Raw genomic sequence first — 20,999 nt, 5'->3', positions numbered from 1 at the left:
CCCGGGGTGAACTGCCCCTACCACCCCCTTCCTCCGCCCCTGGTAGCAGCAGGAGTTGAGTTTCATGGTTTCTCCCTCCAATGCCATATATTGCACTTGAGTGCCATTGGATGACTTGAGTGTTCTATTTGAACTCAATTGGCTGATTGGAAGGCATTAGAACTCTGATGACACATTCACACATTGCTCAGTAGTAGAGCACATGGTTTGCATGTCAAAGGTGTCAGATTCAATCCCTGGGATCTCCAGTTAAGTAGATGTCAGGTACCCAAGCTGGGGTGTGGGTCGGTGTGTGTGGGTGGCATATAAGACTGCCAATACTACATGGACCAATGCTTTGACATTCATAGGTGAACCGGCCCTTAATCCAGAACTGCAGTATTAATCCAAGGTGAACATTCATGCTTCTAATCATCCTTTGGTTAATGCAGTGCTTCTTTCTTTTATGTTATCAATTATCTGTGCAGAAACCATTTCCAGCAATGGAATCTCGAGGAACCCATTGAGTGAGTGTGACTTTGCACATTCTCAGTGTTTAGCAGCTAAGTGTCTTATGAGGAATAAAACAACCTCCTTTTTGCCTCCTGCTACCACTCTAATATGGAAAGGTCAGAGAAACAGTGGGGAACCAAATGAGGGAAGATATATTTTCCACACTGTAAGACATCAACTTTCAGGCCACTGTGATTTTTACAATTTACAACAGAGAGTTCCCTTTCCCTTTAAACTGAGCTCCTTTCCTTCATGTCTCCTGCTGTTGGTTGATTGTTGGATAATGTCTGTTTCCCCCCCTGTCTGATGTGAACAAGGAAAAGCTTGTTTGTAGCTAAGAAAATTCTATTTTGCTTTGATTTTGTTGGCCAGAAAAAGATCATAGGTGGAGCATTCTGTTCCTTACTTATCTCAGATTCTGCCAGTAGGTGCAAGACACTTGATTCAGCACACAAGCACTTCTGACTGTCTCCAGAAATCCATTTGTTTGGATAATATCACTTGAACCAAATGTTCCCAGAACCATGCAGGTAACCCAAGCAACCCTCTCGCTCCAGGGTGGACTGTCATCTGTATCCTATTTGCAAGAGGCAAGGAAAATGGGGGGAAATAGTATAAAGTGAGAAGCTTTTCATGTACTTTCATGTTTAATATTGTCTGAATTATATTTTGCTTTGATAAACCACTTTGCAGGTTTTTTAAAATACATTTTATTAAATAAATAAACAAACAAACAATAAACATAAATAAAATAACACAAGCCAAAACACAATCCATCCTGTAGATTTAAGTACAGTGGTACCCCGCAAGACGAATGCCTCGCAAGACGGAAAACCCGCTAGACGAAAGGGTTTTCCGTTTTCAGAGGTGCTTCGCAGGACGAATTTCTCTATGGGCTTGCTTCGCAAGACGAAAATGTCTTGCGAGTCTTGAGATTTTTTTTCGCTCCCCACCCCCTTTTTCTAAGCCACTAAACCGCTAATAGCCTTTTAGCAGCTAATCCCTTAAGCCTTTAATAGCCGCTAATAGCCGCTAAACCACTAATAGCGCTAATCCGCTAATCCACTAATAGGGTTGCTTCGCAAGACGAAAAAACCGCTAGACGAAGAGACTCACGGAACGAATTAATTTCGTCTTGCGAGGCACCACTCTCTCTGTCCATAGTCGCCTACTTGTTACCAGAGGCCCAGAATCCACATTCCTTTGTAAGAAAATATGAAATAACGTAAAACCATTTTTGCAGGCAAAAAATAAAAATAAATATTCAATGTGTGTGTGTGTGGGGGGGGTGACAAGAAATTTTCCACTCTGGGTACCACCTGACCTTCCTACGCCTCTGGAAACAGAGCAGTAGTGAAACAGTTTCAGAACTCATACCAAATGTTCTTTAGAGCTAGTCCCACTTAGCAACCTAGCCAGCAGCTCTGTTCAGAACTAAATGAAGTTCAGTTGAGCTTTCAAAGACAGCCTCATGTGAAAGGCACTGCAGTACTTAAGAGCTCGAAATCAGAAGAACTTGAGTCACTGTTACCAGGCTTTCACGGCCCAGCAATGGCTGAAGTTGGTGTACCAGGCCTAAACAGATGGAGACATCTATGTACCATGGATGACAGCTCTCCAAAGATGGAGGTGGATGAAGTAGGACCCCCCCCCCAGGCTGTGGCTTGATCCTTTAGAGAGACTCCAGTTCCTCCTGAGAAAGGTGAACACTACAGCTGGAACATCTACCAATGCTACATTCTGTCTGCACAGGATTCAGCTTGAGTTTCTTTGCCCTTCTTCAGCCCATCATCAATCCCAGGCCCTTCACTGATGGAAGCAAGACACAGAGCTGGGTGTCATCAGCATGAACATTTGCACTAGTTTCATGTAGAAGCAGGTGAAATAAGATGGAAGTGCACCTGGGCCCCATAGGGTTAAACAGTGGTCTCTACATGCACACATAATTCTTCTTATGCATGTTGACTTGGAAGCAAGTCCCTCATAAGTATGTGCGTGATTGAAATAAATAAAGAGGCAGGACCATAACAGTAGGCTGGTCCTTCTCCAACCCCATCCTACACAATAAGACCCTGTTTCAGGTTTTATGATTCCCACTGCCAATAGAAACGATTGTTTCTGTTGGGTGGGCACAGTGGAAGTCTCCATGTTGGCAGAGTTCCCTGAGTGGTGGAATGCAACAGAGTCAATTGGAGGAGGACCTCTGCCAAACCCTAACCCATGCCAGCAGAACAGATACAGGATCAAGATTCTTCTGACGTTATTTATTAATTTTAAAATCACTAACTCACAATAGTTTACATCAACTTGAGATTGGGGCCACCTGCTGATTTAGTTTCTGAGATAACGAAAAGGATTTTTAATGTCTCAACTTGCTTTGTGAATCTTTAGATACACAATTGTGAAACTTCCTCCTTTGCAGGAAATAAATGTAAACTAGCTTGCTGCAGACGCGGACATAATTTTATGATATAACATTCAAACGTCTCCCTTCTATTTCTTAGGGGATAATTATTTCCAAGGTCTATGAAAAGCTGAATGCCAAAGATAGCCTGGAAAATATTAAAAAGCCCGTAAACATGACTACACTCATACTACAGGATATGATGAATGAATCAAATAAGCGTATGACATTTGCAGCTTGCCTGTGCTATTCCAGGGCTTAAAATTAAGTCATTTATTTTTGTTAGAACATATCAGAAAACATCTGAAAACCTTAATCATATTACTCCTTGACTTGCCATAGAGAGAGAGCCATAGCTCACTGGCTGAGGACATGCTTTGCATGCAAAAGGAAACAGGTTTGGTCCTTGGTCTTTTGGGTAGCAGGGCTCAGCCTAAAACCTCAGAGCATCATCGCCAGCCAGAGTAGACTATACAAGTTAGCCTCAGTAAAAGGCAACTTTGTATGTCCATGTGGCCTGCCAGAGCCAGGGTGGTGTATAGAGTTAGGAACAGCTTTATATCAAGTCACATAATTTATCCATCTAGCTCCCTATTGTCCAGACTGACTAGCACACTTTCCAGGATTTCAGAAAGCTGGCTTTCCCAGTTCTACTTGGACCCGCCAGGTACACCTGGGAGCATGCAAAACAGACCAGAGGTTGCCAAAACTTTGGAGTCCATGGGCACATTTGCAAATGCGGGACACTGTTGTGAGCACTATGCACACTGCAACCAAGCACACTCCGCAACCTATCCCATTGACTACAACAGAATGCTTCTTTCAAGCTTAATTACAAGCTTAATTACTGAGGTGATCCTGGGTACCAAGCAAGACCTTTGTGGGTGCATGTAGGAACTAGAGCCTGGAAAACTGGTTTTAAAATCCTAACTTGGCTATGAAACTCACTGGTTGAGCTCAGCACTTGGAATGATCTAATTCAGTTTAGCACAGTTCACCGCATTAGTTCAAAAATATCCAAATGACATTTGAAAGTAGTTCTTATAATTGCCAGGTGAACTGTGAATTAAGTTCATTTGGAGGTAGAACTTTGAACAATTTCTAGTTCATCTTCACATTTAATCTCTTACTTAAAAAAACCCCTCTTTAGATTCTTTTGTTCTTTAATCTTAAATAACATAATTATCAGGGGGAAAGAAACAATTCACATTCCTGTGTGTTTGTATGTATTAGTCCTCTTAAATTTATATATTACTTCTGTACAGCAACTTGCAACATTCTGAATGCTTACAAAAAATAATTGCCCAAGGATCATTTGGATTAAGTTGAACTGAACTGTTAACTGAATGCAAACCAAACTAATTCATTTTGTAATGGAACAAACCTGAACTGCAATTAATCTCTATTTGGACATATTGAACTAGAATGATTGCATTTTAAAAATGAACTTTTAAAGCTGCAGGTGACCTTGGTCCAGTTATGAACGCTCACCCCTGTGTGATGCTACAGTGTGGGATGGTATCATAAATTCTAGCCTGAACACTAGGAGAAACACTGAGATCAAAACGTAATGTTGGTCACAGTAGTAAGCAACCAGTGACACATACCAATGGATGGCCATCAGAAGATGTGACAAAGTGGTCAATAAGACTTGAATGAACATTGATTTGGTTGTCCATATAGATGATTTATCATGTGCATGTAGCTTTTCTGCTGCAGTAGGGTGGTGTGTGTTTGTACGTATGTGTCCGTGTCCTAGAAGGAAGTAACATTGAGAAACAATTCTTTCTTCTCTCTTACTGGGCCCTCAGATGTTGTTTTGACTACAAACCCCATGACTAATGATATGAAATGATAGGGGCTGTCATTCAAGAACATATGGGGACCTGAGGTTGAGGAATGCTGAATCAAACAAATGAAACTGATCCTTCTCTTATAGCTGTAAATATGTTCCATGAAGCTCATGAGTTGGGCTGGAGCCAAAAAATGCTGCTACAGCTGCCCCTACTTTTTCTGCTGCCACACAAAGGCATGGGTCTTCCCAGTCCCTTGGTAGCCATTCAGTAGCAGTGGTGGTCTCTCACTGCCTTCTGCCTCCCCCCACTCATGTGTCCTGCCCTATACTCCAGTTCAGCCATGCACAAGCTTCACCCAGTGTATATCATGGTTTGCACTGCGTATAATGCCAATCTGTGTTCTGCGAGAGCTAGCATGCTCATGGGTTGTCTTTGAAAAGCCTAACATTAAAAACCCCACAGTGTATATGATCCAATGATTTGGTTGTCAGTTCATTTCCACATGATAACAGAATGCATGATATTTCAACGTAATACATTCAAACAGTTCAACAGCCTGTGTTAAGTTACACCTCAGACATTATGAAACAGAAGAAATATAGCATAAGTTGAAACCTAACAGTTCCAGCTTTTCAGAACACTTCTGTTTGGCATACTTAGCATATAGCATATTTCTAATTTAGTATAACACATTTTAGGCTTATTTTTCTTCTTCAGGTAGGGTATGATGGCGCTGTGGGGGAAATGAAGCTTTATTTAGCATGAAGCTGCACAAGAGCTGTTGAGAGTTTGACAGAGAGCAAACTTCCCCACCGGAATACTCTGTGGACAACTTAGACTAGATTTTTGCATTAGTCACTTATCTGAGCGAGAAATGTGTGCCGTTTATTTGTACAAGACAAAACCCTTTCCCGCTGCCCTAAGGTGCCTTCTGAAGACATGTTTTGTTTACTTCAGGGTAAATTTCTCCTCTATGGATCAATGGTAAACTCTGACTATAAAGGAGATATAAGATTATATTGGCGTGAAAGAGCCCTGTGGGTTACTCATGCAAACATGTGTCATTTGCCATCTTCCCCAATGGGTTTCTCTTTACTAGGGGAAGCCAATGAATATAAACCGTAACTCATAAATCACCAAACTAAGCACACTTCACCAGTTATATATTATGGCATATATAGGACCTATGTACCATGCATTTAAATCAGCATTGTGCCTCTTGGCTTCCTGGGAACTCTAGTCCATTAAAGGTGGGGAGAGTTGTTAGGAGACCCCTTATTCCTTTCCCAGAGCTACAATTCCCAGAGTTTCCTGAGATTGAGTGTTAAACCTCTCTGGGAATAGAGGTCTCCTAACAACTCTCAGCATACTTAAGAAACTAGAGTTCCCAGGATTCTTTGGGTGGGAAGCCATGACTGTTTAAAGTGAGATGATACTGCTTTAAAAGTATAATGCAGATAGATAATAAACATCTTCTTGGTTTTCCCACCTAGGACTACAAACACACAGGCTACCTTGGCCTTCTGCATCACAAGACATAGCTAGTGGACCGTGTTGAAGCTTTTGCTGGTAGAGCCCAAGAGGTGTCTCTTTCTGTGTGTAAACTGATAAAAGGGTTTAGTTTGTAAGTTGGTTTACAAAGCAGTTATGAACATCAACTGATGTCTTGTTTCCCCCTCCCTGTATTATTAATGGAGAAACAATCCTTAGAATGCACCTCAGAATCTATTGCAACGAGCAAAGACCACATGGATAGCAAGTCTGGACACAGACTAATCACAGTCAGAAAAAAAGTAACACCTTAGGGAACCTGGTACATCTGCCATATTTAAAAAGCTGGTCTACTTTGCATGTGCATGTAATAATGTGCTTGAATTTAGTCTCATTCTGAGGCCAAATGCTTCCATGTCCTGTTGCCATCAGTTCATGCTTCCATGTGCTTTTGCAAAACCATTTCACAAGAGCTGAAATCCAAACCCTTCAGATGAGAGAACAATTGCTTCTTCTTCTTAAAAAAACCCCTTTATTTATTGATGTATGTGTGTGTAGAGTAACAGTAGATGGTGGGGTGTCAGTGCTCATATGACCCCCCCCCAAAAAAAAGCAGCTGAGTTGCTGGGAAGAAAAGAGGAGGGATGAGGCAATTGGGACCTCTGTGCAGTGTAAATGCACTGGCATAGGAACTCTGCCACTCCTTCCAGCACATTGGCAATGTACTGATCTCCCCGCTGCCTCCCACTCTCCTTTCTGGTATGCAGCAGTCGACTGGGCTTTTCACCATGGTTTGAATGCAGCCATGGTAAATGCGCACCGCAGATTGCCTGATTTTGGATGTCACAACAAGCACTGGTTGTGCGCAGCAGCAAACGGAGGAGAGGAACCTATACACAAAGGGAGAGAAGGAAGGAGTAAGGCGGGAGCACGGAAGCTTTCTGCAGACATCTAACTTTCCAAACCAAGAAGAAAGGGAGGAGGAGGAAGCTCCCGAGCCTTTGCACTTTCCTAGCAGAGGTGATGTTTGAACTGAGCTACTGAAATAGAACAAAGATAGGTTAATTTTGAACACACGAGGCTGCTCTCTGCTGAGTCAGTTCACTGAATGCTCTATTGTCTGTTCTGGTGGCAGCAGGTTTTCCAACTTTGCTACCTGAAATCTCTTTTTTAAACCATTGCTGCTGTGCACTGAACCTTTCTGCATGCAGATGCTGTAGCGCTGAGCTCTGGCTCTCTCTTATAGCAAACCGGGACAACAGTTACAAATCAAAATGAGAAACACTTCTGAAGTTTAATTTATTTGATGACACAGCAAGGCACACACTGGTAGCTTCCAGGAAATCTGAAATTATTAATTAGTCATCAGATTTGAATATCGATTGCTGCTATGTTTCTTTATGCCAAATGAACTTGTATTACTGAGGACTGAATGAATCGGTTTAGGATGCAGCTGAATATTTTATTTATGGAGTTATGCATCATGCATTGAAATCTGCAATGCGTCCTTTTGTTTACTTCATTCTTGTACAGCTATTGATGTATAGAAATATCCGGCCTACTGATTTGCAAAGCTGAGTCTAGGCTGCGATACTTCAGATAAGTTTGCCTGGCTTCTATATGGCTGACTGTTGCAATTATCACATGAAATGGCTCCTGAGTGTTCGTGACATTGAATGTTTCTCTGCAATTACAACATTGACATCTTTGGTAAGAAGACATTGCTCTCCAAAAATAGGACTTCGAAGTCTGAGAGGTTAAGCATTAATGTCCAGTTTTATGGAATGCATTACCTTAAGTGGTGCATTAGTAAGGTTGAAAATAAAATTGATAACTTTTTAAAATTGACAGAGAGTCTTATAATTGCCAACAGCTTCTTCAGCGGCTGCAAAATTGTGGCCTGGAAACATCTTCAAGTGTTACAACTGGCTTGGCTGAATTCTGCCACTAAGCTGAATGAGCTCCACCAAAATACAGAAAGATATTCTGTTTTGCTTCCTGCTAAAGGTAGCAAATGTGGAAGCAAGCTATGCAAACCAGGAATTCAGCAATCACAGCAGTAAGAATGTGGTCCTACCCTGAGATTGTGGGGCCACTGTGGATGACCATCTCCTGTATTTCTGCAGGAAATCAGCAATCTGCAAGAGCCGGCCCTACCATTGGGCAGGTTCCCTCATTCAGCAGACATGGAATAGTATAGAGGGGACAGTGGTGGCAACTGAATGGTCATTCCCCCTCTGCTAGAGGTCAAAGCTGAGTTCCCGGCACTTCCTAAGATAGCTTGCTGTTCTCAGGTGAGGTTGAGGACACTGTCCTGTTACCAGGGTCAAGATTTTTTTTTGGGGGGGGGGTGTCAATTCAGTTCACATTTAAAGGCAAGTGTGCTATAGTCACACTTTCGGAAACAAAGCGGAAGTGAAACACAGCCATACTTTGAAATTTGCGCTTTTCCAGATTTTGTGACACAGGTCTCTAATTGACCATCATTTACAAAAAATGCATATTTTATGGAAGAGCATGCATAAAAATGAATATATTGGTGGAAAATGACCTACAAAATGCATTACAATAGAGGATTCCTTCCTAAATGTGCACGTCAGTCACAACAACCCACAAAAATGTGTTTATTTGTAGAATTTTGCGCTAAAATGCTGGTGAGTTTTCAAGAGGTCCCCCCCCCCTCCATTTTGAAAAGTTGCAAATGAATGCAGAAATGGGGAGAACTGAATTTAAGATGGGAAAAATAAGAAGCTGAGAGAACCAAAACCAAATCCTTGCACCAGAATTGAAGCAAGTTTGAACTGGGAATCCAATCACTTTCTTTGGGGAATGGGGGAATATGTTTTTTACCTTATGTCTCCTGATGGAAGGATGCAAGCCAAAATCACTATCATTATAATTTAAAGACACAACAGGTTCCCATCCTGCTGTTTGAAGGCACTGGGACTGATTGACTGAATCAATTGTGTGTGATGCATCAGAATGACCAAGGGGGGGGGGAGGCACAAACCCTAGGGCAGTGAATCATGCACAGGTGAATGGACAGGCTTTTCTGTGGGTTGGGCTCATAGGACCTTCAATTATTTGATTCATGTATTTCTTAAGGAATGCTCTCTAAGGATTTTTATGATGATTAATGGAAATAGTAAAGGACAGGAAAATCCACTTCACTTCAGTTGTTGACCCGCTTGGCTGTTCTTTAAAAGCAAATTCGTCTTTCGATGACTCTTTCTTTTTATCAAAAAGGAAAGGAAGGAATGCTTTTTAGAGTGTCATTATTAGAACATCTATACACCACATGTCTAAAATATGTACCTTAAAACAATGGGATAAAGAAACTGAATATTGATATTATGGGCCTCGTGCTTTGAACAACAGATCAATTTATAATGGGTTTTTTTTCCTATAGGCAATCACTTTGAGACTCAGCTATAGCATTTGGAATTCTTTCAAGCAGATTTGGAACTGATGCAACTGGGCTTCGTGCCAGTTCCTTCACTCAGCTACGATTTTATTCAAATGAGTTGTGTCGAGCTTGCAATATCCTAAGTAACTTTAGCCTATCATAATCTATTCTTAATAGGAGAAAGAAATGCCGTCCCTATGGTAACCTTCACCATCGGTCTTGGGATGTTATTACGAGACCAAGAGAAAACACATACCTGAGGTTTAGCCACTGCCTCATTCATGATCTGTTTTGATCTTGGCTTAATAATACCTGATTGTTTGCAGCCATCTGTTGGCATTGCAAATCCCGTACAACCTGTGACTGTGCTAAGCCAGTTCAACAGTGGGCACCTGAATGAAGGCTGTTTTATTCCATTTTGTGCCCTTGAAAAAAGGGATTAGGCAATCTGATCTCTGTGCGGATTAGAGCAAAGGGATGAAAGTATGCCCAATTTTTGAGAGAATTGTCATAGATTATGATATAAAAGAGATCAGAATGCTAGTGAAACGCAGGACATGGAATGCTGGAGCAAAGTTTCATCATATTTCACTGTGAAGTATCAGATCCAATTTATACATCATTGTAGGGCATGTGTGAGCTAGCTGTGTCCTTGTTCTGGGTTATGTATATTTGGGGTAATGTATATATAATGTATATCACATGGCAAGATATCAAATTAGTGTTTCTCCACACCTTGCATCTGTGATTGTCATTTATGGGGGCATGGGCAATAAAACACTAAAATGATGGTGCCATATCATGCTATTCAGCTACATAATACTGGGGAGATTGAAGAGGCAACATGGGTCAGAAATACCCATGTCTATCCTGAATCATAGACATTAGGACTTGCACCAGGAACACAAAGGGCTGAGCTGGAATCTAATCTTGTGTAATGCCTCCAAATGAAGCAGCAGATAGGTCTCCAACACTGAAAGAAGCCATCTGATTCAAGAGGACCGGCAATGGAAGCTGCAGAGATGCTGAATCTAGACTCAGTCCCTCAGACTGACCATAAATTCATTAAGTTGGATCCCCAGAGTCAACGCCCTCTGAGCCAGATTTTCCCAATGGACTGTCTAGCTGTCCCATTCCCTATTGCCTGCTCACCAATAACCTACAAGACAGGGCCTGAGAGATTCCAGACCAGAGAACTGCCTTTTCAAGGCTCTCCTTTTGATGAAGGATTGATGACCCTGAGAAGAGCAGTTTGGCCCAACAAGAATATTGAAAGGTTTCTAGATCTCATCAGAGCAGCTGCCTGCTTGGAGCTACCCAAGGTCCTGCAACTCCACCCTGACATTATTTGCTATCGACTGAGTCACCCTCAGCCAAAGCTCAGCAGGAGAATTCATAACAGCTGAACCTGAATATTGCTTCAGCACCAGTGAACCTCAGATTGAGCTTTAAAAAACAAGCCACAGCTCTCGCTGAGTAGTTATCTCCACTGTCAGTGAGAGGACTCTCCTTATTTAAAGGAGAGCAGCTTGTTTTAGTCAGAATGGTGGAGAGTGCGGTGACAGTAGGGCTTTGAAGCTGTAACTCTTGGTATCAGAAGAGGACAACACAGCCCTCAGGCCAGAATGCTACTGCCACAAAGTTACTGTGAAGTACCTTTGCTAGATGAGACCAACTTTATTTTGAAGCCTCACTTGTTTTAAGGCAGTCCTTTTCTGTGATAAAGTAAGATTGTTCTCCACTGTCTGGAGGACAGAGTGACCCCTGAGAAGGAAGAAGCTGATCATTCATGTTCTAAATTAGCTGACATGTTTGAACAGCAACAACAAAAAAACCCAAAACTTGTAACTACATTATTTTTGCTCTGAATATTAGCATGAGAGTACTAGTTAAAAAGCAGAGATATCACCTTGCCAACAAAGGTCCGTATAGTTAAAGCCATGGTTTCCCCAGTAGTGATGTATGGAAGTGAGAGCTGGACCATAAAGAAGGCTGATCGCCAAAGAATTGATGCTTTTGAATTATGGTGCTGGAGGAGACTCTTGAGAGTCCCATGGACTGCAAGAAGATCAAAGCTCTCCATTCTGAAGGAAATCAGCCCTGAGTGCTCACTGGAAGGACAGATCGTGAAGCTGAGGCTCCTATACTTTGGCCACCTCATGAGAAGAGAAGACTCCCTGGAAAATACCCTGATGTTGGGAAAGATGGAGGGCACAAGGAGAAGGGGACGACAGAGGACAAGATGGTTGGACAGTGTTCTCGAAGCTACAAACATGAGTCTGACCAAACTGCGGGAGGCAGTGGAAGACAGAAGTGTCTGGCGTGGAAGACAGAAGTGTCTGGTCCATGGGGACATGAAGAGTCGGACACGACTAAACGACTAAACAACAACACTAGTCAATAGTTTGTTCTCAAAATGTGGGACATCCCCTCTTGGGACATGGGTAAGATTTAAAGGTGTGTGTGTGTGTGTGTGTGTGTGTGTGAGAGAGAGAGAGAGAGAGAGAGAGAGAGACAGACAGACAGACAGACAGACGGACGAACAGAAGGAAGGAAGGAGATCCAGGAAAAGATAAGATCTTGAAGGCGATGGCATATTTCTTCCCCAGCATCAGCCGAGATGTTGTTTGGCTAAATGCTTCCTATCAATGAGCCCATAATGAGTTCCTACTTTTGTTTAATTGTGGTCTTCGTGGATTTAGGAGGGTGTCAAAATATCATGTTCTATTTATTGTCTAAAGCCCACGTTGTGTATATACCCAACATACAGATTATCATATTCAGCAGCTGGCTATATGAAACTACCTAGGTTAATCTGATACATAAGACCCCATTTATGATGTTGGGTTGGGTGGCAGAAGGTAGTCCGTTTAGAAGAACGGAAAAGTTCACAAAAACTGTGAAATACCAAAACATACAATTATTCTGATGACTGTTCACATCCACTGTGGAAATTTTCAATTATAGGCCTGACCCATTATTGTTAGGAAGCATGTTGTTACACTGAAGCCAGGCACAATGATACTAACAGGTAGTCCAAAGAAAGAAAATTCTTAAAATTTGCCTACCCGCCAAAGAGTTTACCAATCTTGACATGCACTAATATCAAGCCTTTTATTTCAAGTTTTATCTTCCAGTCTTGGGACCACGCCATTAGTCTTTAGATGCTGACACCAGGTGTAAAATAGTGTATGTGCCTGTGAACCACTTTGGCATTTTCTTTATGAATTCACATTTTATAAGTATATTAATTAATTAATTAAAACTGCTTGACGACCTTGATTGAATTACTGGGGTTTTCTGCTAATTAAATTGGAGCTGGTTTTGGAGAGCAAAATGAAACACAGAAGATGATTTAAAAGGTTGGGGACTTCAGGGTGACACACACACACACAAATCTTCTACTATCACCGAACTACTCATAAGGGTAATGTGAATTAGGGTAATCATAATTCTGAATTCACTTTATGGCTATTGATCTGTCACTATATTACACTGTCGAGGGATTGCAGTAGCTGCTTGCAAAGGACTGTCTCTTAAGCTGCAACAAAAGGAGAAAGAATTACTGGCAGGACTAATGACAGCAAGGCAGATTTTCTAATCATTTATTGCCAAGGCCAACTGATGGGGTCTTCTGTAGCACAGAATCCAAATGAGGCAGCATTCAACTCTTCTTATTATCAAGAGTAGATGGCATTGCTTGTTAGAAACTGTTGCCTGCCAGTAAGTTGACTCTACTCTTAACTTACTGTCAAGAAATAGTGACATGGCCATGAAAATATGGGACAGGAGTAATATAACATCTGCTGCTACATATTTTTTCCCCAAATAAAAATGGAGGAAAAAATCTTTTGTTTTTTTACTCCCAATGAAGGCAATTTTTCCCTGTTTCCCCTAAAGCAGATTTAGGTCCCTCACAGGAAACAAGAAGAAATACAAGCTATGTCATTAATTTCAGACTCAGAATATGCATTCTGGCAGCTTGTGCCATTCAGAGATAGGTGAAGAGATCTCTGTTCGCCCTGGAAATAAATCAGAACCTTTGAAGCTTCCCTTTGAATACTCAAATCTCCTCAAGGGGGAGAGGGGTTGACCATTTAGGGAGAGGGAAACCACTCCAGGAACCTGCTTCTCCCAGGGTAAACACACTTCAGGGCCAAGTCAGGAGAGCAGAGCATCTCCCTCAAAGAAAGAAGAGGCCTTCAAGGCTCCCTGCTCCCCCTTCCCAGCTGTGTGAGAAGTGAAGATGCTTCTCTTTCTGTTGAAGATTCTGTGTCCATGATCTGCAGTAGCTGCTGGCATTTTCCACTGAAAATCACAGGGGCTGTAGTTCAATTTCTGTGGTTCCTGATGGGGGAAAAAAGAATCTACCAGTACAACTTTGCTTTGCAATCAGTCAGCCAGCGGAAGGAAGAGAAACCCAGGGGACCTGTCCCAGGGACTCCTCCATGAACTGCTGACCTGCCTAGTCTCCAAGGCCAGTTTGCTGTTTGCAGGAGAGGGATGGGCTAGCTCATGGGTAGGCATACTAAGGCCATGGGGCCAGATCTGGCCTAATCGCCTTCTAAATCCGGCCCGTGGATGGTACGGGAATCAGCGTGTCTTTACATGAGTAGAATGTGTGCTTTTATTTAAAACGCGTCTCTGGGTTATTTGTGTTCAGTTTCTGTTAATTGATTCTCATGAAAACTTACAGATTCTGGCTTCACACAATTAACTCAAGGCAGTGTCAATTTACTCTTGGCAGAAAGCCAAGGTCTGCTTGACCTAGAAACTACTTACTCTGATTGGTTAACGACCAGCACTCAACTCTGTTATCTAGGAATGCTAGCACAGTTTGGGGTTAGGTGTGTTAGGAGTAGGAGTGCTGTGTATGGTTAAGAGAGAGAGAGAGAGAAAAAGAAAGGATTTATTTTGCTTTGTTTTGTATGCAGAAACTCTGCTGGTTTCTTTCCCCTTTTAATAAATCCTGTAAATAGTTATTCTGAGTCTAGCTGACTAGTCATTTCCACCTCAACTAGCTTCTTTGCTGTGCAGGAAAACTCTGCTACGTTTGGGCTAAAGCCATTAGAGCTATGCCTGACACTTCAAAGTTCCATGAATTTGTGGGGCCTGCCTGGTGTTCTTACATGAGTAGAATGTGTGCTTTTATTTAAAACGCATCTCTGGGTTATTTGTGGGACATAGGAATTCCTCCTCCTCCTCCTTCTTTCTTCTTCAAAATATAGTCTGGCCCCCTACCAGGTCTGAGGGACAGTGAACTGACCCCCTGCTGAAAAAGTTTGCTGATCCCTGGGCTAGCTGGTAGAAACAGAAGAGTGAAGGGCTTGAACAAACAAAATCAAGGAAGCCGCCTGCTTCTTGTGGAATGTGCTCATCATGTTTCTGTTCTTTTTGATTAAAATGGGCACTTGCATTATGAACACCAGTAACATTTATGATGCTCACTCCATACAAAGTGAGGGTGGGCATCATGGCGCCTGAGTTTCTCTTTAGCTCAGATTTTTAACACCTCTTTCTACCCACACTCATTTTGCATTGCTGTCTTGGCTGCTGCTATTCACATGGTGACTCCAATTGACTATCTTGTTGAGCATTCATTTTGATTCATTGGTGAGGAAGTTGTTGCTTCCAGCAATTGCTATCCCATCCTTTCCAGTGCATTTTCCTGCCACTTTCCCTTTCCCCAAAAATTACCATGGGAGGAGTCAGGGTAGTTGCAAAGGAGATCACAACTTTAGTTGTGCGATCTGAATTTGCTGGTGTGTGATTGAATCCCATCTGAAAATAGCAACAATTGCTCCTACTGCCCACTTAAATAGGATTCAGATGTGGGCCTTGTTAACAACGTAAGTGACCCCACCTATCACAGTGGATATGCTGATTGCTTAATGGGTTAATTTGTGTTCATTTTTTATAATGCCATATTGAAGCAACCGTTGAATGGCATTGCTTCATAGCCGTTGTTAGAAAGCATAATGAACTTCCAGAGACCTCTCAGAACAACCATTATTAATCACAACAGTATCATTATCATCTTCTACTTGTATTCAATAAGTACCAGTCTGTTTATGGAGGTTAAAGTATGCATACATTTTGAAACTTACTTAAGTGTCATTATGTCATTCACAGATATTTTATTGTTCTTGGCATTGTGCATTCATAGTTCTCTGCAGTCACTGTCGTGAAAGATTGGGGGAGGGGATGTAAAAGGCATAGAATCTGTGTGGGACTTTCAGTAAACCCAAGTGATGAACATGGAATATGTTTGCTGAATATTTCATTTTTTGACAGGCGAAGGGAAGGGGAAGAGAAAAACCAATTTCAACAAACATATCATTAGAGTATAATTGGATACATTATGCTGCTTCTCAGTAGTCAATGAACTACAACAAATTTTGATTTTTCCAGAGCTTGTTAAGGGCTCCTCCACCCCAGAATATAGCCTAGCAGATAGAATGTTCATTTAAATTTCCATGTGTGAATTTTATGTCTATTATAAATCCACCGAGTAACCGCTAAGTTAAAAATGAAATTTTATTTTATTTAGGGGCTTCCCATGACCCTCCTCATATACTGAAAGTGTATGTGGTGGGGGTCACAGAGCTGGTGTTGCCTCTCTGTGTGCTGCCTGCCATAATTTTGGTGACCATGTTGAAGGGTAAAAGTATGTGCCATCATTTGTGTGTAAGATTCTTCTAGCATGCAAGAATCCTTACCCTCACAGATTGATTTGTGTGTAGAGCCTCTTCAGATATCTCACCAGACAAGCATGCATGATATTGTCAGGAAGAATGATTATGTATATCAATATTTATTAAAGTCTAGGACTGCTTGTCAAACAGCACTTTTGGATGTGTGAGCCTGCTAAAGCAGGGCCATGAGGAGGTAGTGTCTGAAGTTGTCGTTTAAGCAATACAAAAGCACTCCTGAATTTTGTGTTTTCGCACCTCAGCTAGAAGCGTGACTCTGTTTCATTTGTTTATACCACCATCTGTAATATGTTTTGAATTATCTGTCTTGATTTAAAGCACATACACCTCAGAGTTAAAAATGAGATGAGAACATAATGTGCGCACCTGAACTACACAGTTGGAACCAGGAATATAGACAATGCAGCCAACTGAACAGTGCAAGACTGAATAAAATTAGGATATGGAGCAAAGAAATATCTAAGTATGTCTTTGCTGAGACTGAATTATGTTCATGTAAACAAGTGTAAATTGGTTTGGGGAAAATGGTTGAAAATGCATACATAGTATATTGCCGTAAACATAGTCTCCACCTCCTTTCCCCTAATCCCACCTTATCCCAATTGCGATGTTACAGTTTGCATAGGTAGATCAGAACAAAGCTCTCATGAATCTAGCATTCTGTTTCCATTGGCAAACTGAAGGCAAGAAACAACAGTGATGGCCTTCCATGCTTGCCCTCTGCTTTTTACATATGGAGGAAATGTACCTTTCTCCTTCATAGAGGTTTATCTGCCACCAGGGATAGCATGGGGTTGATTGTGTGTCCAAAGCCTTTTTCTAAAGCCATCTTAGTGACCGTCACCTTGCTGCATCCTAATGCATGTGAAAAAGCACTTCCTTTCCTGCCAATCCGCTTCTTTGGGGAACTGTCAAACAAGTAAAGGTAAAGGGATCCCTGACCATTAGGTCCAGTCGTGGACGACTCTGGGGTTGCGGCTCTCATCTCACTTTATTGGCCGAGGGAGCCGGCATACAGCTTCTGGGTCATGTGGCTGGCATGACTGAGCCACTTCTGGCGAACCAGAGCAGCGCATGGAAACACTGTTTACCTTCCCGCCGGAGCGGTACCTATTTATCTACTTGCACTTTGACTTGCTTTCGAACTGCTAGGTTGGCAGGAATCAAACAAGTCCGGGAGAGCAAGACCATGCTTATTGTGCCCCTCAAAACATCCACACATTGGCAGTTCTTTCTAACAGGTGGACATCTAGAGTCAAGGCCAGGCAGCATCTCATAGACCTGCTCCCTAGTCCTCACATCATTTCCGGTTCACAGGAGGAGGGTGTAGAAGTGAATGAGGCTCCAGATTCCTTTCAAGAGAGGGAGGAAAACTTGCCTCTCTCCACACCTTTTGTAATTTTATAAACTTTCATCCTGTCCCCTCCTCAAATTAGTCTACAGTGATAGAGCATTTGAATTATGAATAACTCAAAACCAAGAAATGTGATACTTTTAGAGTTTTTTTTCCCATGGTGTCCTTTAAAAGAAGAATAAACAGAACATCCTTACACTCCTTATGATGAAGAAATATTTCTCGCTTCCAACCAACATGACAGCTCTGGCAACATAATAAATCTTTCTAACCTTCTCCTCCCCATTTAACTATACTTGTGAGGATATTTATTTGTTCAGGGCATCTTAAGTGTAAAGTATAAACAAAAATACCAAGCAATAAAACAAGTCTGACACTTTGTATTTTAAAATACGTGGATGTGGAAAGGATTTATGTTCTGTATCAAAGGGCTGGCCCCCTATGCCACTCTGCTTTTCCAAGAGGTCATCTTGCTCTTTCTTTCTTCAGAAGGCCAGAAATATTCACCCATTTCTAACAAAGAAGGTTGTCTGGAAAGGTGCACACTGCTGATCTTGAATAGGAATGAGATGAGTGCCCACAATTTCCTACACTCAAAGCAGAAATCCCATTGTCAGTGCTCTGTGTTTAGCTTGCATGCCCCATCTGATCTATACATTTAAATCAGTATCACAACTCTTTAAATAGTCATGGTCCATCCCCACCCCCAAAAGTCCCGGGAGCTGTAGTTTGCTAAGGGTGCTGTGAGTTATTAACAGACCCAGTGCTATTTCTATAGAAGAAGAGGTGCCTGAACTCACGATGAACGCCTCCTTTGTTCTGTTATAACAGCAATGGTGCCCCCCTGAAAAGTGCCAGAACTGAGTTCCGGCAAGTTCCAGCTGAGAAAAAGCCCTAACTCCTATTCCCTTTGGAGAACTACAAGTTCTAGTTCCCTGGTAAACCACTCTGAGAATTGTAGCTCTCTGAGGGAAATTGTTGTTGTTTAGTCATTTAGTCATGTCCGACTCTTCGTGACCCCATGGACCAGAGCATGCCAGGCACTCCTGTCGGCCACTGCCTCCCGCAGTTTGGTCAAACTCATGTTGGTAGCTTCGAGAAGACTGTCCAACCATCTCGTCCTCTGCCGTCCCCTTCTCCTTGTGCCCTCCATCTTTCCCAACATCAGGGTCTTTTCCAGGGAGTCTTCTCTTCTCATGAGGTGGCCAAAGTATTGGAGCCTCAGCTTCAGGATCTGTCCTTCCAGTGAGCACTCAGGGCTGATTTCCTTCAGAATGGATAGCTTTGATCTTCTTGCAGTCCTTGGGACTCTCAAGAGTCTCTTCCAGCACCATAATTCAAAAGCATCAAGTCTTCGGTGATCAGCCTTCTTTATGGTCCAGCTCTCCCTTCCATACATCACTAGGGCTCCCCTAACAATTCACAGCACACATAGCAAAATGTACTTTTAAAGGTTTTTGGGAAGAAACCATGGGTGTTTCAATTTGTCTGATGCCACAACGCAGATGGGGCCTATCACAGATGCTGAGAGGTATTTTTCCAACTTTCTGTAGGTAGGAACAGTAGTGGTTAGCTTGGTATGGTGGGGGTGCTCACCTGATCTCCCATCAGCTGACCTGCTGCTGCTTACTGGGGAAGGAGGGCAGGACAGCATGGTGCAAAGGCACCAGCAGAGCCAATGTGATACTCCTGCCAGCGTGTTTCCACTGTGCCAACCTCCCTGCTGCTTCACCCCTCTCCTTCACAGTAAGTAGCAGCAAATCACCTGTCAGGGGGGGTCAGGTGAGTGCTGTTCCTCCACCATGAAGCTGGGTAGGAAGCCAAGTGTCTAATATGTGCCCGTGTGGTGTAGTGGTTAAGAGCGGTGGTCTCGTAATCTGGTGAACCGGGTTCGCTTCTCCGCTCCTCCACATGCAGCTGCTGGGTGACCTTGGGCTACTCACACTTCTTTGAAGTCTCTCAGCCTCACTCACCTCACAGAGTGTTTGTTGTGAGGGAGGAAGGGAAAGGAGAATGTTAGCCTCTTTGAGACTCCTTAGGGTAGTGATAAAGCGGGATATCAAATCCAAACTCCTCCTTCATGGCTGTCCATCCCTCTCTATAAATCCCCACACCCAAGGCTGCATTTAATTCATTTCCCTACAGCCAGACAGGAAGTATACTTGGCAGAGGTGGGAAATGGCCTATGGGAGAGGAGAAAAAAATTGTTGAAGAAAATTAATGGTCTGGCAAAGTTTTAAGTTCTATCTCTCCCCACCTGCCATTCCCCCCCCCCACATATTTATGTTATCTCAGGAAATACAAGTTTGGAAATAAGTGTTTAGTCTAGTTCTGCCCATGGTGTTTGAGGGCAGAGGAAGAGAAAATGAAGCTCGTGTGATTTTTGAGTAGCAATGGTTGGAAGAAGGAAACAAAAATGCAGAGACGAAAGGAGAATTTCCTTCTACTACAGCCAGAAAAAAAGAGAGAAGTGTTCATGAATGGGAATAGAAGACTGAGAAGATGAGGAGTTTGTTTCTCACTCTTTACACTGTCATTCCCTGCCTTTGCACCATGAAAGAAAAAAAAAAGTCTCATTAACATCTAAATTGATGGTGAATGGAAGGAACCCGCTTTCTTCTTTTCACATTTCATTCTCCCCCACCTTTGTTGTTGTTGTTTCGTAATGGGGTGGGTGGGAGCATAGCATTGCTATTCATCCCTTTGTTTTATCTTGAAAGGTAAAGAAAGACCCCAGGCCTTTAAAAGATATTTTAAAAATAATTAAATGGGCATTCATGTACGGTCTGCAAGCAAGCAAACCCAAGGCAGATTGTCATCTCTTGGCATGGCAGGGAGAGGAGAGAAACTGGCTTCGAAGGCTCGCTTCCCTTGGATGAGGCAAAGTGGCAGTTTTTTTGTGACATGTGTCTCCGAGGTTTACAGTGGCCCCTCTGTTTGAACACCTTACAATCAAACTCCATGTGCCCGGGAGGAGAGTGTTCAGCGCGAGAGAGCAACTCTCTGTACAGTGCGCTACCCTGGCAACCTGATAGATTTCCAGCAGACATCTGTGTGGGAGCTAATACTGTTCTTATGCAGCACTAACTCCTTTCTGGAGAGAGTGGATTGTGTTGAGCTATTTGACAATAGACTTGCGGCTTGCAGCTGGCTCCGCGGCAGCAGGAGGAAGATGGGGACTGAGACTCTTCCGGCAAGATTCTTTTCTTCTTCTTCTTTTTCTGATGTAGAGGTCTGCAGGCGCAGATATGGTTGGTTAGGTTCAAATTCTCATGTGAAATCCAGGGGCCTCACCCTTAGGGATAGTCCAACATATTTCACTACCCAAGGCAGAAAATCCTTG

The 20,999-nt window shown here is 42.5% G+C and overlaps 1 protein-coding gene across 4 annotated transcripts in view; it reads left to right on the top strand.

Moving 5' to 3' along the window:
- The window catches only part of PCDH7 (protocadherin 7), a 403,344-nt gene that overhangs the window by 71,213 nt on the left and 311,132 nt on the right, over window positions 1-20,999 (top strand). The window lies entirely within an intron of this gene.

Source organism: Podarcis tiliguerta (assembly GCF_965153285.1).
Source record: "Podarcis tiliguerta genome assembly, chromosome: 9".
NCBI classification, from domain to species: domain Eukaryota; kingdom Metazoa; phylum Chordata; class Lepidosauria; order Squamata; family Lacertidae; genus Podarcis; species Podarcis tiliguerta.
This window is presented reverse-complemented; position numbering and strand designations above follow the sequence as displayed.